This window comes from Panthera pardus, unplaced genomic scaffold, assembly GCF_024362965.1.
Source record: "Panthera pardus isolate Hobbes unplaced genomic scaffold, ASM2436296v1 HiC_scaffold_13, whole genome shotgun sequence".
NCBI lineage: Eukaryota > Metazoa > Chordata > Mammalia > Carnivora > Felidae > Panthera > Panthera pardus.
In genome coordinates, this window is record NW_026526688.1 from 85,101,297 (window position 1) to 85,125,451 (window position 24,155).

Consider the following 24,155-nt stretch of genomic DNA (forward strand, 5'->3'; position numbering starts at 1 on the left):
GGCGGGTGCGCGGCGGACGCGGGCGGGGGGGAGGGGAGCCCCAGGGGATGGAGGCTCCGAGAAGGATCCAGCGCCCGCCTTCTAGCTCCTTTCTGGGAGGTCTGCGCGGAAGACGCATCTCTGTTCCTCGGACCTATTAAGTTTTGCTTTGCGTTACTTCGAGGGGGTTTACAAAGAAGGGAGGACTAATCGGATCGCGGGGGAAGGAGGACCAAGACCGGAGAGTGTGTTCGGATTAGACAAGTGTCGGACGTGGGTTAGCTGAGGTGGGCTAACTTCCGAGAAGGATCTGGAAGGTGAAGTTTGGGGGCAGGGCTCACGTATTGTCCTCAGTTGTGGACCTGCCCCGCACCTGTTTGGAACCAGTAGATCTGATAACTCAGCTCTGCACCCGTGTGTGCATCAGGTATACTACTGATGCAGGCGTTTCTGTGTCAGGCGGTGGGTAGGGTTACTGGTGCTGGCAGCTCACCGCCGCTAACTTGCTCCTTCAAGTCAGGTTTCAGCTCTGGGAGATTAAGAGTTTCCCCCCTGCTGGGTTGACGTACATCATAAATAATAATAAAAGTCCTGTGCTCTGTGGCAGTCGGAGAAGCTGACAGGGAGACACGATGGTAAATAATCCTCAACCTGCCAAGAAGAGCATGGTGGCCATAAAGTTATGCCTACTTTTCCAGTATTTCATTATCCTTTGCCTGAGTGGGAGGTTAAATATGCTGAAGATTTTCTTTCCGGCAAGAATGAGGCGATTTCAGGGTAGAAAGAATAAGCTTTTCTTAATGATTGCAGGGTGCCAGGGCTAGAAATAGATTACTGCCCCCAAACTCCTATTTATTTACCCTTGGGCCTGACATGCCAGTGCTTCCGAGGTAGGAACCAAAAGAAAAAAAAAAAAAAGTCCTCTCCAGCCTTGTCAGCATAATCAGCTACTTTTAGCAGTCTGGCCTCCTTGAGTTGGGCCCTCCTTCCCCAGAGGGGTTCCTGGGCTGAGGCTGTGGCATCCCCAAGGAGGGGGAGGAAATAGAAATGACAGATGCATTTTCTGACAGTTGTGTAATCAAAAATGTCATTTTCTTTAAAAGCCAGGTTTTAATAAACAGTTATGCTACTGAAATGGAATACCAAGCTTTGGCTGTATTGTTGGGGGGGCGGCGGTGCATTCTTGGGGACAAGGTTTTATTCTGAGAGCTGTATTACCTGTTAATGAAGTATAGAATTGGTCTGTCCCTGGTAATCAACACCAGCTGTCTTCAACAAGGAACTTGTCAACCTTAACACAAACAGGTGGAGTGGGGAAAGTTCAGTGCTTTTAACACATAGGCCAGAAAATGCAGTCCCTTAATTAATGAAGGAGAGAGGCAGTTCACTTTTTAGAAAAGCTATGATAGAGCATTTGGGAGCAATTGATATGTTTTCTTGAGCTCAACAGTTTTGTGGTGGAACAGATTGTACCCCAACATTGAGTCCTAGGAGCACTACTTAAGCTTTATGATATTCAGGGATTTGGAGGACTATGGAAGATCACTTTAGGTCACATAAAGTATCTTTAAATAAACATTTAATATTTAAACCTTGATTTTAGGGGTTGTGAGGAGGGTTTTGTTGTTGTTGTTGTTCTGTAAATTCCAAAAAGATTGTTAGCTAATTTTCGGGGTTCTTTAAATGTTTCTCTATGCATATGCATGAAATGTTAAACTTGGCTTCTTTGAACAGAAAGAGGCATCATTTGTTCCTGTCTAAAAAGGTTTTCCAGAACTGCCAACACATTGGATCAATTGATGACTTGCCTGTTCTTAAAGAAAGCTGATTTTCCATACAAATGATGCTTAGTGGGACATAAGCATAAACATAGTGGGAATAAAGGGTTTAGTAATAGTTTGAAAGTTAAAGGCTAGAAAATGTAAACAAAATTCTCTAGTTTCATTATGCTGTTTCCAAAAATGTGTTAACACTGTATTTGCTAATAGCTATGAAACTTCTATATTATCATTTGACATATTGCCACATTAGGAGACACTTCAGTCAGAGATAGCATTGATTTTTGCTAAAGTCTCATTATAAGGAGATACATGACTGTGCAGCTTGGCAAACCCTTCACTTTCCTCTTAAATATGTTTCCTGAGTTTCAAACGCTGAGATGCCATCACTGATCTGTCTGTCCCTGTCTTTCCCTCAGCTCCAGAACTTGAAGGCTTTACTTTTTTCTAGTTAAGTTGGAGTCCTATTTCTAAATTCATCTTAGGAAATGGTATACATTTTAGATGTGGATCCGTCTTCCTAAGGATCCAGAGGATCCTTACATTTGTAAACTTTTAAATTCAGAGTCTCCAAAAAGCTAACATCAGACTTTGCATGATTTTTTTTTTTTTTAATCTCACCTCTCCTCTAAATCCTTTATTTTTGGAACTGCTAACTTTAGGTGAGAAAGTCAGAATTTAGTTACACCACCTATCATGTAATATGTATGCATTTGGAGTGACATGATCCCGACATACCCACTGTCTTGAAATTCAGTTAAATAGTCAGTTACCCTTTCCATATAAACTTCTTTCTGATTTTTTTTTCTTTTCTTGCTGAAATAATTTTGGGTTTCTGCCACTTCTGCAATTATGGTTTCTCATTCACAAAGACACAGATTCTCCTTGAATACACTAGTACTTTTACTGTGTAACTGGTTTTTGCAAATCTTTTTGAAAAATATGACTGCTTTATTGAGAAAGAATTCATTTACAATTCGCACATTTAAAGTATGCAATTTAATGGCTTTTACTCTGCTGAGAGTTGTACAACCCTCACCACTAATTCCAAAAAGAAACCCTGTGTGCATTAGCAGTTACTCCTCTTTCCTCTCCAGACCCCCAGCCCTAGGCAATGACTAATCTACTTTCTGTATATTTGCCTATACTGGATATTTCCTTTACAGATGGGACCATGCTTACATCTGTAGCTGGCACATAGAAGTCAATAAATATTAACCCTTAGAAGCACTGTATACACTGATACGCTTATCCATAAACTGGATCAAAAGAACTCTAGGCTGCACTGAGGCCATAGCGGCCCTGGGGAAGAGCTCTTTATTGACCCTCCCATGCTTTGAAGACCAGAGCAGTTGTGCTGGTTCCTGTCTGGCTTCTGGGATTGGAGACAGAGTGTTCTACCTCCCTCTGTTGGTTGTTGAACATTTAAGGATTCTCCTGTTGCATTTGTGCTTTGTCTTGGCTTAAATTGTAATCTCATCCTAGCAGGGACCTGTATGGTCAACAGGGTAGATCTATGTGTGTGGAGACAGTTTGTGACTGGGTTGTGACATTGTAGGAATGATTCTTTTTTTTTTTTTTCCTTTCTTAAGAGCGTGTATTTACTGTCTTTGTCCTTTGCTAGTGTGCAGACAGAGGGAAATGAGAAAACTAAACATCTATCTGAATGGAAGAACTTTTGAGGGACTTGGTCCCTAATAGTAGTTAGAGATGGAGGAATGGAAAAGGTGCTTAAGCTGGTTAGAGGGTAAGCTCAGCTTGGTGAGGAGGAGCCCAGGATGAGATCTATCCCATGTATTCTAGCACTTGTCCAATGTGGGAGGAGAAAACAGGAGGTTTACTGACACTTTCTTGTGTCGGTGTGTGCTAAGAGTTTTATTTTTTAATTTGTTTTTAATGTTTATTTTCGAGAGAGCACAAGCAGGGGAGGGGCAGAAAGAGAGGGAGACAGAGGATCCTAAGTTGACTCTGTGCTGACAGCGGCAAGCCTGATGTGGGTCTTGAACTCACAAACCACAAGATCATGACCCCAGCCGAAGTCTGCTGCTCAACTGACCGAGCCACTCAGGCACCCCTAAGAGTTTTAATTCATGGGTTCTTGCTACATTTGTGGCCGTTATTTTAATTGGTAAAGTCTACCTTTGCCTTAACCTCTTTAAAGGAACTAGCTGCTATAATTACTTTTTTATGGGACTCATAATTTTCTAGAATGTGTTTTACATTTTCCTTTAATTGGTATGTCTGCATTGACTCTTTTCTTTAGTATATTGTGGTTCTCTCTTTGAGAAGTGATAATATTATCGCTTCTCGGCCTTTTGGCTAAGATCAAGTGAGAAGTGATAATATTGGCCATGTAGTGCCTATTTTGTGTCAGGCATGTCATAGGAACCTTATGTGTATTAGCTCATTTAATTCTTACAACAACGCTTAGATGGGTACTATTATTACCCTGACGTACTGAGACCTAGAGGAACTGAGGACCTAGATACGAGAGGTAACTTGGTCATGAAGGTGGCAGGTGGTGGAACCAGGCTTGCAAACCTGAGTAGTTTGTCTCCCAAGTCTGTGCTTGGAACTACTGCTCTGTATTCTCTCTCAATTTGAAAGGACACTGTAAAAACTATGATTTAATGCATACAGGAAATGATCTAAAGTGAGTTCTTCAGAATACTCTAACAAGTCTATAGGCTGAATGCCCTGTTGACTCACACACTGGATTTTTGTGATGGGATAGACGGGACCTTCTGCTTAGGGCTCTCCTCCTCCAGATATCCCTCTGAGTAACTGGCTTTGGGTCAGTCACTTTTTCTATTCTGGACCTCCGTTTTCTCTCTCTGTAAAATGAGAGGTTTGGATTAGTTGATATCTAAAAGCTGTTTGAACTCCATAATTCCTTATATATTCAGAAATCAAGCTGTTTCTACTAAAATCCAGATTTCTGCCTTTTCTTCATCACAAAAACTGACCGCAGGGTCCCGTGTCCCACATGGCAACAGGCAGCTGGAGCAGAGAGTGGCTGGCCATTGATATGGGCAGTGTGCTGGTTAGTTGGCCCGGCCCCATCTCTTATGGTCTGGCTCCTGGCCTGTGCCACTTATTTTGCCCCTGCCTCAAGCCCAAGGCCATTGTATTTGGGGCCCCAGCTTTATGGAGTCAAACCAGGGTCAGTGAGAAATTACAGAAAGCCAACTTTTTCTAGTAAAGGGAAGTGTTCACAAGGATAGAAGAACCGTTCATAAAGGGGAGAGGCTTCCTTGGGAGGTGAAGCTTTCTCTTGTGTTCAGATTGAAACTGAACGAGGGTGCTGTGGAGTTGCTGAGTGCGAGAGTCACGCACAGGCTTCCACTGGGTGATGCCTTAAGGGTCTTCTGGAGCCCAAGCACTCATGATTCTCTATCATTTGGAAATTTAAGAAACCCTTGAGCCTCAGTTTTCCACTTAGCTTCTCTGTATGTGTCTTAAGAGAAAAATATCATTTATGCTTGGTCTTAATCTCCCGGGCCAAACCATCTCACCCTCCCCATTTAGTATTTATATACTTATTTATTCGGCACTAAACTACCTCTTCACTGGTCTCTCTAGTGGCAGCCAGACATCCAAGAGCCAGGAATTCCAGACTCTGTTATTAAAAGCCATAATTCAGTGTCAGAGTTAGATAACATTCTTGGCAGTGTAACCTAATATGGCCTGGGCATTTCAAGAGACCGTATGACTTGTTTACTAGTTTGGGTCATAGAAAGACCAATCTGGGGGATTTGGAAGGAATCTTACCTTCTACCCTTCCAGCCTTTCGTAAGAATTCCATCCTTCTCTCTCCTGATGTCTCTGTTCTTAAAAGTCCCCAGGCTTCTCAAAAAGGAAGGAATTTATGACCGCAAAATCTGGAAAGATTTAGAAAGAACCTGGGACTTTTTAACTTCGCTTCCTAGTTTTTTTAAATTTTTTTTTTTTTATTTTATTTTATTTTTGGGACAGAGAGAGACAGAGCATGAACGGGGGAGGGTCAGAGAGAGAGGGAGACACAGAATCGGAAACAGGCTCCAGGCTCCGAGCCATCAGCCCAGAGCCTGACGCGGGGCTCGAACTCACGGACCGCGAGATCGTGACCTGGCTGAAGCCGGACGCTTAACCGACTGCGCCACCCAGGCGCCCCTTCGCTTCCTAGTTTTATAGAAAGGAGGAATTATGCTTCTGATGGGATGTTAATTTGTCTAGGACCCAGCCTCCACTTTTGAAAAGGACATTAGCCGTTGTCATTGCATTTCTGGACCTAAAACTTAGTATATGAGGAATTTAATATCTTGATAGCCCCTGAAAATCTTCAGTTTATCCCTAGAGGAGATGCTTTGCCTTGTATACACTCTAAAGAGGATCTTCACTTACTGCTGCGTGAGTTGAAGTGATGCTGGAATTCAGCGCAGTTGATCATGTAAATTGAGAGATGCTAAATTTGAGTTAAAATGAAATTCAAATCCTATTCAGATGATCTCCGCTTTTAAGGATTTTGTTGGGAACATAAAACCCAGAGGAAAAAAGGCCGCCTTGTGCTGTGTGATTGTTCTCCACTAAGCTACAATTATGGTGGTTCTGTTCAATGGAAACCTTGTCTATAAGTATAATGTAAGTTTTTATTTTAAACTCTGAAGGATCATTCACTTGACAGTTCAACTGAAGTGTGGCTTATGGATTGGAGTCAAAGTATTTTATGATTATGTTTCTAGTCCTTATTTTTCTGTGACAGGAAGGTTGAATTTCTTTTACTTCAAAAGTTTTGGTGATAAATTGATTTCTGTAAGTATCTTAAAAATTTTTTGTCTATTCCATAATATATAAGTGGTATTTAGAAAAACTTTTTCAGTAGAAATAAGCATCATTTGTCATAAAGTTAAGGCTTATGCATTAGACTGTTAGCTTTTTTTGATATTAAATATGTGAATATTTCATAATATAGGTTAAAGATTTTTAGAAATAATTTTGTATTAAATATATGGCTCATGCATGTCCTTTCCCTTGGCAAAGATATATAATGAGTACATGGAATACATATTTTAGGTAAGATCCAGGAAATGTTTTTTAACCAATTCGACCTGGTATTTCTCCATCATAAATGGCTTTTTACATAGTCCACTTAAGCATTACTGAAAAGGCAAAGATTTGAGATTTTCCCAAGAGCTGACATGCACAAATGCCTTTTTTTTTTTTCTCCTTTAATTTTTTCCTTTGGTCCCCCCCTTTCCACAGAAGATATTCATGTGGCCATTCTGTAGCTATGAACTAACTAAACCTACATCTGGAATGTAACTACAGATGACCCAAAGAATAGTGGAATAGGATAGATGTTTTCTCCTTTATTTACCAGGAAGCTGCTGGAAATGTTTTTCCTCCCAGATACCCACCAGACTGGCTGCCTCTCTCAGATCCCTTCTCTAATGTGACCTCACCACGAAGGCACTCCCTAGCTACTCTATTTAAAGTAGCAGCACCCCTCCCCCACTCACCATCCTCCACACTCCCTACCTCTCTCTCTGCTTCATTTTACTTCTCATTAACATGTTTGTTGTCTGTCTCCTCCCCCGGAATATAAGACCCACAGGAAGCAGGGCTTTTAGACATCTTTTGTTCATCACAGAGTTCCCAAAGCCTAGAAGAGTCCCTGGTGCGTGGAAAATGCTTAGTAAATATTGTTAAGATCTGTTAAATAACCCGGAGACTGGAAAGATGGACTGTGTCAATGCATTGGTCTCTCATGTCATGAAGAAATATTCTGTGACACTAACATTTTTCTTAGCTTTTGACTTACATAAGGGAAGTCAGGGAGATTCTAATTTGATTCTCCCACTGAAATGTTTATCCTGCATGTAGAATGTGGCAGGAAGTAGGTGCCTGGTTCATGTCCTTGGTGTAAAGGGAAAAAAGACATAAGCAGAAGGGTCTCAAAAATAAGTTGCAAATACAATTCTGTACATGTGTTTCTTGTCCTGCTGTTTTAGAAAACACATATCTTTTTCTCTTCTTTTAAATGAGAGACATATGCCTTATAGAAAAACTTGAAAATATGGAACATTTAAAAAGAGGGAAGATAACAAAAACCACCCTTAACCCAACCACTTTTTTTTTTTCACTATGTGGATACATATTTACTTTTACCGAACTGGGGATATATTACGTGTTTTGTGGCTTTTTAAAATTTAAGGGTACATTTTGAAATTTCTTTGTTTCCACAATATTTCTATGATGATCCCACTTTCCCCCTATATAAACAATGCTACCGTAAACATCCTTGTGTACCTAAAAATGGGTGCATGTCCATGGTTACTTTCTTAGGTCAAGTTCCTGAATATGACTAATTAGTCAAAGGCTTCTCCTGTGTGGCTGTAAAGCAAGGTCTTTGGCAACCCATTTCGTGGTCTTTAGAGGTGTGCTCACTCACTAGTAGGCTCTGTTGAAGGAGAAAGAACCTCTGTCAATCATTGGAGCTACTAGTCTTGTAGCATAGCTTTTCTCCAAGCTAGACTAGTTTGGCAGCTGGGGCAAGACACCAAAGGTAGAGAATCAGAAGAAATGAAGCTTGGGTAATAGAGTCATCAGGATGGCAATTAGCGGAACCCCTCTGTTCCCTTACATTTATCTATGTCTTGCGGATGTGAAATGCAAATTGGAAAGTGTGTTTGGAGACACAGGTTTCATTTGTGGTTCTACCTCACATTGGCTTTACCAATGGCAAGTCGCCTCCCCTCCCCAGCTCTCGTTTTCTTTCAGTTGAAAGTGAGGAGCAGGAGGCTCCTGGAGGGGGACTTGGTTTAGATCAGTGATTCTCCACTCTGGCTGCACATTAGAATCACCTGGGGAGTTTAAAAATTCTAGATGCTCAGGTCCTACCTGCAGAAATTCTGATGTAATTGGTCAGGTGGGCAGAGGACTCTCCGGATGAGGCTAATGTGCAGCCAGGGTTGACAGCCACCTCACTGGGTGGATCTAAAGTCCTTCTTGAGTTCTTATATTCCATAGTTGTTTTTTTTTTTTTTTTTTTTAAGTCTGTTTATTTTGAAAAAGAGTCACGAGTGAAGGAGGGGCAGAGAGAGAATCCCAAGTAGGCTCCACGCTGTTGGCCCCAGAGCTTGAGGCAAGGCTTGATCTCACGACTGTGAGATCATGACCTGAGCCGAGATCAAGAGTTGGACATTTAACTGCGCCACCCAGGCGGCCCCACCTAGTTCTTAATAATTTAAAGATATAGTGACTTTTTTTCCTTTGACAATATCTGAATTCCACATGAGAATTTTTAAAATTTCAGGATTATAGTGATTAAAACTATGAGGGTGTGTACAGTAAGTATTATTTCAAGACATGAGTTAGTGATTCACAAATAATTACCAGATTTTGGAGACCAGCAAGAACACAAACAGATGGCAAATACAGCAAGTACAAGAAAGCACACAAACTTCTGTAATAGTCAAAAAGAGTACAAAGATGAGTCAGAAATGATTAGACAATTAAGTTGGGTGAAATTTCATTGATGTGCTAAATGTTCATTATCTTTTTTTTTTAATGTTTATTTTGAGGGGGAGAGAGGGAGTGGGAGGGAGGGGGAGAGAGAGAGAGAGAAGCATGCAAGTGGGGGAGGGGCAGAGAAAGAGGGAGACACAGAATGTGAAACAGGCTCCAGGCTCTGAGCTGTCAGCACAGAGCCCAACATGAGACTTGAACTTGTGAACCGTGAGATCATGACCTGAGCCGAAGTCAGATGCTTAACCGACTGAGCCACCCAAGTGTCCCTTAATGTTCATTATCTTGATTATAGGCTTCTGGGATTAGAGGTGGAGATACCATGGTATTTTTTACCGAGTAGGAAGTACCCCATTTGGCATGTCATCATTGTTATTACCCAGTTTGGGAGGCAGCACAGGGTGGTGGTGGGAAAGACCATTCTGGTACATGGCCGGCCTGGGTCTGAACCCTGACAGTCACTTGCCTAGGGAGACATAAAGAATCATAGGTATGGAGATAGAAATGTGAAGTCCTCTGATTGGTGAGAGTGATAGAGGTTTGTGGGATTTGAGCACAGTGGAAAAGATGCTGTCAAGACCTAAGAGTCTCGCAGGGCAGACAGGGCTTGGACTCTCAGGAAGCAAGTGATTAACCTAAAGCCTTTGAGTCTTCACCTGTGAATGAGCCTCGTGTGTTATCCATCAGAACTGTTGTGAACTTACACAACAGAGTAGCCACTGTGAGCATGTAGTGTTAGCTCAGATTATTGTCAAAAGAAATATGTTGCGACTCGGACTCCAGCCTTCCCACCTCGTATTCTCACCAGCTGAATCCCAACTATCCTGCTCTCGGCCTGGACTGCCGTCGCTCCTGCTTCCGTTCCTGCTCCCTGCAATCTGTTCCCCATCCAGCAGACAGAATGAATTTTTAAAAATCAAAGGACATCACTCCCTTGCTCAGATCTCCCAGGGGCTGCGTATCATACTTGGAACCAGGTCAGAGGTCTTGCTGTCACCCCCAGGGTCTGGTGTGGCCCCTGCCTGCTGTCCAAGCCTCTGTTCCAGCCACATTTCCCCTCACTCTTTCCTCGCCCCTCTTTCTGGTCCTCAGACATGCCCAACTTCCTGCCACCTTGGGGCCTTTCAAATGCTCTTTCCTTCAGCTTTTTTTTTTTTTAATTTTTTTTTTTTTAACGTTTATTTATTTTTGAGACAGAGAGAGACAAAGCATGAACGGGGAAGGGTCAGAGAGAGGGAGACACAGAATCTGAAACAGGCTCCAGGCTCTGAGCTGTCAGCACAGAGCCCGATGCGGGGCTCGAACTCACGTACCGTGAGATCATGACCTGAGCCCAAGTCGGCTGCTTAACCGACTGAGCCACCCAGGCACCCCGACCCTTCAGCTTTTTTGATATAATTATTATCTATTTATATAGCAAATCTCTTCATGAAACATCTCTGTGTGCTTCTGAAATATGTGAGAATGACCTCTAAACAGGAATATCTGGTAGATTTGTATCTGGTTCCCCCTTATTTAACCAAATTCTTTTTTAATTTTGTTTTAATGTTTATTTTTGAGAGAGAGAGAGAGCATGAGTGGGGGAGGCTCAGAGAGAGAGAGACACACAGAATCTGAAGCAGGCTCCAGGCTCTGAGTGGTCAGCACAGAGCCCAACGCGGGGCTTGAACTCACAGACCATGAGATCATGACCTGAGCTGAAGTCAGCCGACTAACCAACTGAACCATCCGGGCACCCCAACAAAATTATTTTTTAAATGCAGGTTGCTCGTCTGTCACCTGTACCCTGAGGGGAATAGCTTTCAGCAAAGTCCAATGTGGTAGCGCTAGAATCATGGGATTTAATCACTCAAATGGGCAGGGAGAGTTACCAGTCACCACGCTCAATTTTTTGTGGATTTCCTCCAGATTTTTACATGGCTCATTCCTTCATATCAACGGACCCTGCTCAGTCGTTCCCTTTATCAAGAGTTTTCCTTGGCCACATAAAGTTTTGTGGTGGGGGTGGGGGGGGGTTGTTTTATTTACTGCTACTCATTCTCTCCTCCTTTATTCTCCCTTATTTTTCTTCATAGCATTTATCATCATTTGAAATTGTTCTATCATTTCATTCATTAATTGATTACTGTTTATCTCCCCTGTGAGGACATAAGCTCCACAAAGGCAAGGGTCTGGTCTTAACTGCTGTATTCCTGGAGCCTGGAACATTAAAGACATCCAGTAAATGTCTTTTGAAAATGAGCAGATAAATGAAAGGTAGAATATGTACCCATCCATATTTTTAAAAACATTTTTAACATTTATTCATTTTTGAGAGCCAGAGCATGAGTGTGGGAGGGGCAGAGAGAGAGGGAGACACAGAATCTGAAGCAGGTCCAGGTTCTGAGCTGTCAGCACAGAGCCCTATGAGGGGCTCAAACTCACAAACCGTGAGATCATGACCTGAGCTGAAGTCAGACGCTTAACCAGCTGAGCCACCTAGGCACCCGTACCCATCCATAGTTTTCAGGTGCATTGATCACTTAATGGATGAAGTAATGACTAGATTACATACACCTTATTTGCCTTACATTGAATGTAAGATTTAAGTTGAGACATTAAAAACCTCATTTCTTATCCTACGCACAGAACTATTCCTGCTGGGCCTGTGCTAAGGGGATTCATCTACTGCCTAACTTGAACTTAACCCTTGATGAGGTGCCTCCTTAGGGGGCTCAGGGAACCATCCTTTCCCTAATCGTTTGCTCCCCTATTTCCATTGCTCAGCAAATGGAAAGGGCCTTTTTCTTTTGGCCTCCAGTCAGGAATGTTGGAGGGTCTGGAGCAGGAAGCCAGTCACTATTTTCTGAAATCTTCTATAATCCTACCAGTGTATCTAAGGGCACCTGGTTGCCTGGTCCCCAACACCTACAAACAAGTGTTTCTCTGTTTTGAGGAGCTTTGCTTTGGAGGTCTGCAAGGGCTCTTTTTACAGATCATGGAACAGAAATGTCCTTTGAAGTCAGCTATTACGAAATACAAGAAATCTGGAAGAAGTACCTGGACATAGTGTTGCCTGGGTGTTTTTACGAGGAGTTGGGCATCTGGTAGATAGGGTACTTCAAGGGAACCTGAGTGTTACCACAAGGACATCCTATAGGTCGATGGTAAATGCTACCTGTATAGTTTTTTAATCTGTCTCTCTGCATACACTCTACTTCATTACAGAAGAATCTAAAGTTAAGGGGGCAGGAAGAAGGATGTCAGGATTTCTGCAAATGAAGGAAATGACAAATGACCAGTGAGATAGGCCAGATTGTGACCTCTTGGGCAATGAGAGCACTATGAGAAAAATCTCAAGTTTTCTCTGAAATTGAGTAAGAGGACTTTGTTAAAGCAATTGTTGTAGCATTTGAGGTTTGCTCTAGAATGAATTTTATTTCCTATGTATTTGTGTGCCTTTACTTTTTAGTTCTTAAGAACTATATGCATAAAGTTTGAAGCAATTAGGTAACATTATCCCTATCAGTTTAATAGTTCATTTTCTGTGGAAAACACATACTGTATCATTACTTTGTTCTTTATTCTTTTCATAACTGCATTTGTTACATGAAACTGATCCCATTTTACTGAGATTAATTCCTTACCTGACTGTCTCTCCTGCTAGACTGAGATTCCTGAGTGAGAGTGCTTTGTGCCTCCAGCCCCTTGCACTGGTAACCACAGGTTTCTTGAATGATTCCCCATCAGTGGTAATATTAGCTAATCTGCTCAATCATGACCCATCTTGATGCCATTCACCTGGTGAGAGGTACCTGGCCTTTATACCAAGCATTTAAAGGAAATAATCAGCATCTTATAAGGCTCACCTTGGCAAACACTAAACCTGCACAGGAGAGGTAAGTGTCCTTCTCATAGGGCCATGCTCAGAAAAAACACGAAGTGATGCTTTATTACATGCAAACCGAGTTCTGTAGATTAAAAGTTTTTAGTCTCTTTCATCCTGTCAACCTTTCCAACCGTCTTGAAAAACCATTCACCTAATTAAAACTCGATTCTTCTAAGTTAGAAAGTCTTATTCTCTTTGACTCTTGTAATTTGGCTTACTGCTGTCTGAAACTAATCAACTTTCTCCCATTTCTGCCGAGATACTAAATTAAGTATATCTTAGCTTATTACTCATGAAGACTTTTGAGTTTTATTAATTTAGTCATATTGTGAAAAAGACATTACCTTATGGGTAAGAGGGGGGGAAAAGCCATTTTCTTTAGTGAAGCTAATTAGAACCTTAGAAGCATTTTGAACCATAGCATAGCCATGAGCCTGCTTGTTATTTTTATATTTAGTCTTTGAAAAGATGGCACATAATTACTAAAGTACATTTTGTGCATTTCAGAATAAGTGATATTTTGGCATTAAAATGAAATTTGAGTAGGTTAAGATATTGGAACACAGTGCATGCTGTCACTGTTATGCTAAAACAATTGCAGTTCATTGACTCATGCAAATCTATTCTGTTGTGTTTCCTGTTCGCATCTCATCACATTTACCACCAGAACAACTTGAATGAGAAAACAACAGCTCAAACTCTGGCCCTTGACTGATTGATAGATTTGATTCCTTTGACATTTTTCAAAGGAACAATAGTCCTGAAATAGGCCATTACCTTGTTTGGCCTAATTGGTCACCACCGTATTTCTAGAAAAGATACGCTGTCACAAGGGAGACTGATTGGTAGGGGGAGTGGTCGCTGTCAGCATTCATTCCACTGTCCTGTGCTTCTGGGTGGGTCTCAGCCCCAGATTCGGTCCATCCTTTTCAGGAAGTGGGAATTTCGGGTGAACGGACATGTTTCTTTCTGTAGCTGACAGGCAGTTTGAGTAAGCTTCTATCTCCACACCAGGTAGCAAGTCTTCCACAGTGTATGGTGTTTGCTGTTCTTTAACTGTACTCCAGGCTGAGAAAAACCTAAGACAGAAGGAACCAGGATCATTCGCTTCATCTTCACCAAAAGGCAGAGAAGCAATGGGAACCAGGATCATCTAAAACGTTTGTTCAATTGCCAGGGTGACGGGGCAGCAGGATTCAGAGGCAAGTAGGTGTGACACAATCCTTTCCACTTGCCAGTGCTTTGTTGTCTAGCAACTCTGTGATGGACAAAGTCGGACTGGGCCTTGGTATTCATGAGCTTAGGGCCATTCAGCAGGCCTGACACCAGTTCCCCAGGGGGTCAGGGCCTGCGGAGCACTGACCTGTCAAGTGCTGCAAGCGAGGGGCTAGACAATAGCCGAGGAGCCCATCGGCAGCCACATGGCCATTGTAAATAGCCACTGTGCTCTTTCTCATGTGCCCCAACTTCTCTTCCCATGGAAGACCACTGAGAAAAATTCTCTCCTTTTTTGAATAAGACCAGACATCCTTTCTGCAAATCACCTCTTCCGGTTCCAGGCTTCTCTATGAAATGTCACCTTGTTCATTAGAGGAACTCTGCAAATCGTTGTGAGATTGAATAAATATTAGAGCTTGTTCTGAACACATGACACTCTAGCACTGGCAGTAGATGTCTTTCAGACTTTACTTCTTTCACAGACCCTATGTTTTTGGAAACTTGCCCAGAGTCACAGATGGACAAAAGCAAAGCTGGTATTTTAATCCAGATCTATATAAATTTCAACTGTATTGTGAGGCGTATAGGATTTCTTTGACTTTCTACTAATTTTTGTGTCAGTGTACTTTTTTATCAGGGGAAAAATTTCTTCACAGATGATAAGCTGTAGAGAAACACTGTTTCCCATAAAAATTGGGAAACTTAATCTGCCATTGTTAAATTCATTGCATATCTGCAGCGTGTGGTTCTTTGGTTGCACAAGAAATATTTCTTATTGAAGTTATAAGGTGTAAATTACTAGGGATTTAATTGTTCCACAAGTCAAGTCCTGTCCCCTGTGGATGTGGTAATGTCTTTGGTATATTATAGTCCTTGTCTGTAAATTTGGTAAAGAATAGTTCTAGTTCTAGGGATTTATTCCCATTAGTTAAACACGATGCTGTTCTTAGAGAATTGCGTCAAGCCCCTGTCTGCTAATGCTATTAAAGTAAAAGGGTCTCTGCAAATTTCTGCCACAGAATGTTATTTTTAGTTTCATAAACAAATCATTCTCTTCACATTTATCCAACTGTGATTTTCCTAAGTTTGTAATTACTCTTAACATTTGCAAACCAATACCAAATCCCATTTGCCAGAAAAATATTTCAAGGTCAAAATAAAAGAATGGCGCTTCCTGTCATTATGAGATTTTAAAAAGTGTGTGTGTATATGTGTGTGTGAATATAGTCTATAGTGTAACATTTTAATTGGTTCTGGATGATGTCTAATTCATGTAGTCCCAGAACAGTTTTGCTTTCTCATTAAATTGCTACACCCTTGATTTTAAATAAGATTTTCTTTAATTAGGTTTGTGGTTCTTCATGCTCAGTAACTCACTTGTCTATTTTTAGTGTTCTTTTTTCGCTTATTTTAACTAATTCCTAGTATATTCTACTTGTAAGATTCTTATTGGTAAGAGTACTCCTAAAATCTGCTTTTCTTCACAGACACACATAGTTTTACCTTGTACACAAATCTCCCCAGGTGCAAGCAGGCCGAAAAGGCCCTTCTAGTGTGAGCTTCTATCTGCCTGTTGGTCAGTGGGTTTGTAGTTTTTTTCGTCTGTATTATCAAAATTACCCAGGTCTTCTATTATTTTTTAACTAACCACAAAATAGAAATAGGCCTTCACCGAGAGATTTTTAGATATCAACATTGATCATTTTATTTTATTGATAAAATGATTAACTCATACTTTTTATCAATGAAAACCATGAGACCCTAAGAGTTTGCCTTACTGGAGACCACACAGCAGAGAATAAGTGAGGTTGGGAGGGAAACTGCCTTGGATGGTGTCTGTGAAATACCACTTAGGGACCACTTCTTCTGGATCAGAATCTTCTGCCTTGGTGCTATTGGTATCTTTGGCCCTATAACTTCTGTACATAGTAGGTTTTGTGAGCTGGTTCATTTCTGATCTTTTTTTTTTTTTTTTTGATATTTATTTATTTTTGCGAGAGCACAAGCAGAGGAGGGGCAGAGAGAGGGGAACAGAGGATCCAAAGTTCTCTGTGTGCTGACAGGCTGATGACAGGGAGCATGATACGGGGCTTGAACTCACAAACCATGAGATCATGACCTGAGCTGAAGTCGGACACTCAATTGAATGAGCCACCCAGGTGCCCCTCTGGTCTGTTCTTACTCCTAGGGCATGGCCCTTCAGGTTACTTACCAGATAATCTCTTTCTCAGTGGATCCAGAAGAGTAGATTTTGCTCTCTGCTACCCTGAGATTGCCAAAATAGCTGATTGGCTTTTTAGCCTCTGAACAGTTGCTTTCTGATTGGTTTCAAAGCATGTTCCTCTGATAATGAGCAGCTCAGGAGTCATCAGAGACCTCAGGAGGAAATTGCATGCAGAATGTTTTAGGTATGGTTCCTTTTTATCCCTGGTCCTTGATCTCTCAAGTCCTGGCAACTTAGTTATCCTTGAACTTTGATTTTTTTTTTTTTTTCCTCCCCCTCCCTCAACTTACAAGATTGCAGCAAGTCCTAGGCTGCTGTTTTCTGCTTGGTCACTATGATTTGAGATCTGATTTCACAAACTTCCCTAAGTGGGAAAAAGGCAGCAAATGTAGAGCTCCCTTCTGTGTATTTTCTTTCTTCCTAGGCTGTTGGACCCTCATGTTCTTGTTGCTTTGGTTACTCTCATCTTAAATTGTTATTTGATTTTTTTGTTTTTTTGTTTTTGAGAGAGCGAGTCAGCAAGCAGGGGAGGTGCTGGGGGGGGGGAGAGAGAGAGAGAGAGAGAGAGAGACAGACTGACTTCCAAGCAGGCTCTGCACTGTCAGTGCAAAGCCAGACGTGGGGTTTCATCTCCCAAACCATGAGATCATGACCTGAGGGGAAATCAAGAGTTGGACGCTCAACCGACTGAGCCACCCAGGTGCCCCTAATTAAAAAAAAAGAAAAAAATCTTCTGTTGTTGTTAATGGAAGGGTTATTCTGTTACTGTCTGCTCATAATAGGTAGAAAAAGAAATCAGCCTTCTTGTTTTTGCTTATACATTTCTGTTCCTAGGATTCCCGTAGGATCTGCCATCTGTTGTCTTGCCCCCAAGTCCTGTCTTAAATGCTTCCCCTTTGCTGAGGGAATTCCTACTCCCTTTTAGATGTGAACTCTTCCTTACACGTTCTCAGGTAGACTTTTCATCTGTACATGTTTTAAAGTATTTGCCGTGTTTTATCATGAATCTTACGTTTGTGTATCCCCATCATTAGATTTGGAGTGACCGGAGGGCAGGGTAATTCTACTTCTACACCCTTGCTTCCTTCATAACACCTAGCACAAAGGACAGGACCTTATTCAAAGCACATGCTCAGAACGATGTATAGAACTGAAATGAGCGCAGAGCACTGGCTAGAATGGGCAGCAGACCTCTCTAAGTTTGGAACTAGAATTTATCCCATACAAAATGTGCTTGAGATGATAGGAACACAGTCATGGTAATTGTATCCTATTATTTGGAATAAAATTGGGCTGGGGGTAAAGAGCAAAGCAGACCTAATTTGTTCCTTTTTCCCCCCTTACTTTATGAAATTATCACTTCCACTCATTGACCACCAAGCATCTCTCATTGTGCTGTGAACTTTTACATAGATTATCTCACTTAATCGTCTCAGAAGCCCTCTGGGGTTAGCTTACTTGGACGACAGATGAGATGATTAAATTTAGGCAACAGGCCCTAAATCACACTCTTAGTTTAGTGGCACAACTGGTCTTGAGTGCCAGTGAAATTCCAGAGCCTGAGCTGTGGGGCACATGTGGTGGGATGGGTTTTCTGTCTTCATGCTGCAATTAACTGCTAAAAAGAAGATCGAGTTCCTTCTATTGACATGCAAATATGTTTATGTAGCTTGCTATGTAAATACAGTGAATCTTGGGCAAATCCTTGAACATGTTGAGCCTCAGTGTATTCAACTCTAAAATGGCAATCAAGATGGTACTTAGCAAATTTTGTTGAATCTAAAATACCACTGATGTTAAGATGTAAAAATGTCTTTTGTACACTGAGAAAAAACCGTATCACCACTTTGACATGTATTGATTAGAAGAAGCATCCTGATTTCAGAGATATTAAAATGTAACAAAAAGTCTTCATAGAACTGAACTTTACTATGTCATAACTTTGTTGTGAGAATTTTTGAGTGTAAAGCACTTAGCGTAGAACCTTTAAATTATTAAATATAGGATTATGAAATATTGATAATGCACCAGTATGTAATCTAAGAATCCTTGTGACCATGGAGACACATGGAATTTGTTTTAAAAGAGTCCGTATTAAAACTCGAAGAATATTCTTAACACAGCAGCTAACAGCATGCTGGTACCAACTAGGGCATGTAAGAGTTAACCCAGTTGCAAGAACTCTGCAGAAGACTGGTCTGCCCCAGCAGTTGTAATCAAATGGACTCCCCGGGTCTGAAGCAGGCACAGGCCAAGAGCACTGCAGAGATGTGAGCTCTGTGTGGAGAGCACGGTCTCACACCATTCCTCCATGAATTGTATGCTAAGAGGGAACCGTAACAACTCACCGAGAGGGGAGGAAGAAGGAAATCCAGTTAATACAAAGTGAACCGTGCTGGCTGTAATAGAAGATGTAATTGATGTGTTGGGATTTGTCAAAAGACGGCCAGGAGAGCTGAAAGAACAGACCTGGTGAGCTGTCTGTCTTTGCCTCAGCCCAGGGTAGTGACATTTTAATGATTCAATGAAAGAATAAAATATATCCCATTTGAATGGATGAATTACTAGCTAGTTAAAATGGTTTGATCTCTTCTAGTTTTCTCAAAAATTCTATTCGTGTAGTAGGGAGGGTAATACATGATACAGACAATCCCCTTTTCATGGAGCCCATATGGCAGGAGAGTATTGTCAGGAGATGATGTCGCAGCCCTCATGACGGTTACGTGGGTCCTCGTCACTTGAGCACCATTACGTACAAAAGGAAACAAACATTTTTCAAGAATTTACTGTGGGTCAGGCATTGTGCTGGCCTGTCACATCATTATTTAGACGGGCTACATGGATTTCTGGTTAGAGCCAGACTAGAACCCGTCTGCACAGACACAGATCCCAGTTCTGCCTCCTAATAGCTTTGCTACCTGGGACAAGTTAACTGACTCCTGCTTCAGTTTCCTTGCATGTAAAATGGGAATAATTGGTTCTGTTTCATGGGATTCTTACAAGAATTAAAGGGTTGATATATGTAAAGCACTGATACATATAAATATGATAATAACACTTGCTAATAAGACAGCAAAGTAATCTGTGGTACTAGGACTCATGTCAGTTTTATCAGAAGCCTGTATTTTATAATCTCTCTTGCTAATACCTAGTATCCTAACGCTGGACAGATTACATTAATTTGTTAACTTTGATTTCCAGAAACACCAAATGCTGTGACAGATAAAATAAACCTATTCTTCATTGTGTTTATATTCATCCCCAATTTGGGTATTGGCTGTAGAATCCTCTTTTTTTTTTTTTTTAATTAAAAAAAGTTTATTTTGAAGCAGAGCCTGTGTGTGCTCTTGTGAGTGGGGGTGAAGGGAGGGCAGAGAAAGAGGGAGGGAATCCCAAGCAGGCTCCGCACTGTCAGAGTAGAGCCCAACATGGGGCCTGATCCCACAAACTGCAAGACCATGACTTGAGCTGAAACCAAGAGTTGGACACTGAACCGACTGAGCCACCCAGGCGTCCCTGTATAGAATCTCTTCTTAACCTTTCATATGTTTCAGGTGAAAGAACAAACATTAAAAGATTATACTCTTGGATCATACTTAATATAATTGTATCTACCATAGTACTTCTTTTTGATTTCATTTATTCTTAGTACTTCACAGATGGAAAAGATACTTTATCTCAGCCTACAGGGCAAGGAATTGAAGCTCAGAGTTTGAGTTCTAGCGAAAGTAGGACTCAAATTCACATCTTAATTAGAAAGCATTATTTGCTGTGTTTACATATTTACTTAGTGACTGTTAATTGAGCACCTACTATTGCAGGTGTATTAAATCTTAGCTATACCAAGAACAACATACCACTTTTTTTTCCCCGAAAGCAGATTACTGTCTGACAAACAGGTGGAGTTTGATGTATGATATTAGTGTGAACAGAGTACTAGAGGAGCCCCCAGGAACGATTAAGTCACCTAGAGATTTGAGGGAGATTTTATAGAGAAAGTGATATTTGAAAATAAGCAGAATTGTGAGGAAAGTAAAGATGCGAGCACATTAAGCGAAGGAAACCATTTGTGTGATTATTGAGAGAAGGTGAATGAACCAGAGGGACAAGTAAGTGGTCTTATGCTGAGATGAGACAAAAAACTAGTTTGAGACAGGAAGAGTGCTGAGGACATTGGCCGTTTCTTATAGGTGATGGGAAACCATTAAAGGCTTTTAAGTAGACATTGTCAGAGCTCTGCTTTAGAAAGTAATTGTGCTGGGGTGCCTGGGTGGCTCAGTCGGTTGAGTGTCCGACTTCAGCTCAGGTCATGATCTCACGGTTCGTGAATTCTAGCCCCGCGTCAGGCTCTGTGCTGACAGCTCGGAGCCTGGAGCGTGTTTCAGATTCCATGTCTCCTTCTCTCCCTGTCCTTCCCCCACTCATGCTCTGTCTCAAAAATAAATAAACATTAGAAAAAAAAATTTAAAAATGTGCTAGCTGTACTGAAGAGTGTGTATAAGAGACACTGATTTTTAGGGGATGTTAATAAGGCTGGTAACAATGGTCTCGAGATTTCAGAAAAGCTTCTAGAAATTGGTGTCTGAATATAGATGGTGGACTAAATGACATTTTGGGCTGGGTGATTGATGAACAACATAAAAAAGAGAATGTAAGAAAAAGGTTTGGAAGGAAAACGTGGATTCAGTGCTGGGCGTGTTACATTTGAGGAGGTTGGTGCTGCACGCTGATGTTAGTGCCGCTAATGTGGCAATGAGGATGGATGGACCAACAATGGAGGAGGTTTAAGGTGAGGATAAAGCCTGGTGGCAGGGGGCAGTATCTTGGGGATTGCTAGTGGAAAGGAACTTTTTGGTTACAGGACAGCCAAAATGACTCAAATTGTGGGAATCTAGGAATGAATGAGTTTCAGTAAAGAGGTATGGAACAGTACCACATCCTAAGAGGTCAAGGGCCTGAGGCTATTGGATTTGCCGGGTAATGATACCCCGGGACTAGATGATATCAAAACTCCTACCCAGTTCATCCTTAACTTGGAAGTTTTTGTTTCTAGATTTGCCCAAGGGCCTATAATAGATCAATAGGCCAGTCTGGAGAAATTCTTTAATTTACGAAACCATCATGGAGGTTTATTCCTGTTTATCTATGGGTATGAATTTGGTGTTGCATTGCTAATCCTGGCATTTAAGTCTCCAGAAAGAAATGCGTTAATGTTTGGGTTGTATGGAATATATAGAATTCATCATAAGACTCTCCGAATTTAACTTAACCTTCTACACAAGGGGCCTGCAGTGTTGGGATAATAAAAATGATGGCTGAATCCAGTTATATTAATATTTGGATGCCAGATCATGATGGGGATAGACAGTGTCTCAAACTGCAGTTGAAGTAGAGAGGTTGGGGTGTGTGTGAGTGTTATCATCATCATGGTGCTGGAAGTGCCCGAGTTTCTATTCAGGCCTTACTGGAATGATTTCAACTGAGACCTCCTTTCCAAACTTACAAAGATAGAAACATTCAAAGATAATTCATTATTTGAATGATCATTGTGTAGGCCATTGCAAACACTGGCCTTTTAACAAGCATTACTCCCTCCCCCACCAAAAAGTAGGCTGACAATTGGGGTCTTTATGTCTGTAGCCAATTTGGATTTGGGACACTGAATAATCTTTAAACTATTGAGAGAGGAGGGAAACAAAGTTTTGCTAAGCTTGAATGTATCATTCTTAATGTATAGGGAGATCTAAGGTAAAATCTAGTCACTGCAAAGTTATAGTCTTTTAACTCTTTTCTTAAAGAATGGAAACATTTTATAGCTCTTCTGTTGAGTTGCTACTCAGCTCTGACTGCCCTTGGCTTTATTGGAGATGATTCAAAACAAAAGACCAAGGTTTCTGCACTGAGAATTTTGCCCAGTGATGTCATAAACAGATGGGAAGATGGCTCTGGTGGTTATGCTTGGAACCTACACAATAAGAATGAGTGGATACTTTCTTGCATCTTTACTAGTGACCTCTGACCTGAATTATAGGAGTCTCTGTTCTCCTCCTGTGCTCTGTAGCTGCCAAACACTCTCATGGTTGAACTAATTAGGTGATGTGCTTAAATCAAGCAAACTTGACCTTCCTCCTGTACCCCCAAACCTCATCACCCATATGGGGATAAGATTCTCTTTACAATCCCTGATCAGAACATACTGTCTCCATTATTTCCCTGTTGCAGTGTAAACTTGTTAAATTATTATGGGCTTATTCAGAGTTGAAGTAAAAACACTACTTATTTCTCGCTGCAGTCTTACTGCCTTGTCATGTAATAAAAGCTAAGTGGATGTCCCCAGGCCTTTGTGTTTGGAATTTTGTGTAAACAAAATCATTCTGATACCTAAGAGAACACAACTTGACATACAAAACTTCCACACTGGTGTTTGAGGTTTTCTCTGAATACCTCAATTTAATTATATTTCCACCTGTCTCATTAACCTTTTATATTATTTCTTTCCTAGCTTCAATTCAAAAGATAAATTTAGAAGGTTGTACAAACTCTCAAATGAAGCAGAAGAGAAAAACAATTATAATTCACTGCACGTGTATGGGTAGCTATTGTTTCGCAAAACTTATATTACATACACCCATGTATGTGTGTGAAAGGTCACAATGGGTTTAAAAGCTAAGGTCATAGATAATATTCCAGTGATTCACCATAATTCTTTCTCTACTCTGTGAGAATGCTTACAGTGTCAAGCATTATGACCATGTGTATTCTCCCCTGTACCGAGTAGTCTGGAAGCAGGCTGATACCTGCTCCCACCACGATGTTTGCTGATAGAAGCTTGCACAGAAGGGCTTCTGGGTAAAGAAGAGTGTTCTCAACTCAGAGGCTAGTCTTTGCCGAATAAAAGCCAGGAAGATCTCTAACACTATCCCTCGATTGTGCAGATGTGCTTACAGCTTTTATCAGAGGCAGAGAGGGCTGTGTGTTCACGTCAAACAAGGGTCTCTGGCAATTTAATCTCATGTGAACTAGCAAATGGGATCCAGAATCTCTCTAGCAATAGTAGTACAGTTGATGGACCCTGCATAGTAAAGGAGAAAGGCTGTGTACTTTAACCTCCAAATCCTAGGGGATGAGGAGATGAAGAGTATGCAGTTAGTGGGTTACCCGGGTGGCTCAGTCGGTTTTAGCTCTTGGTTTTAGCTCAGGTCATGATCTCACGATTCATGAGTTCAAGCCCTGTGTCGTCGGGCTCTGTGCTGGCAGCATGGAGCCTACTTGGGATTCTCTGTCTCCCTCTTTCTCTGCCCCTCCCCTACTCAAGCTGTCTCCGTCTCTCTCAAAATATATAGATAAAGCTAAAAGTATGCAGTTAGTATCTTCATTTTGAAAGTGTCTGAGAAGGCAGTGAATGAGTATTTGACAGAGAATCTGGTGGAAAGCTTGTGGACTAGAAACCATGACCACCCTGTGCTCTCCCGGCTATGTGAGGAGGTGCCACAGGGACCCCAGGACCCCACTCTACTTCTAGTAGAGTTCTATCTAGTTTTTAGTTTTATGTTTATTATTCACTTACTTTGTAAGACAGCTG

At 41.3% G+C, this 24,155-nt stretch overlaps 1 protein-coding gene across 3 annotated transcripts in view; it reads left to right on the forward strand.

Annotated features, from left to right (window-relative positions):
* Positions 1-24,155, forward strand: part of RNF150 (ring finger protein 150) — a 288,106-nt gene that overhangs the window by 496 nt on the left and 263,455 nt on the right. The gene's annotated exons all lie outside the window — the stretch shown is intronic.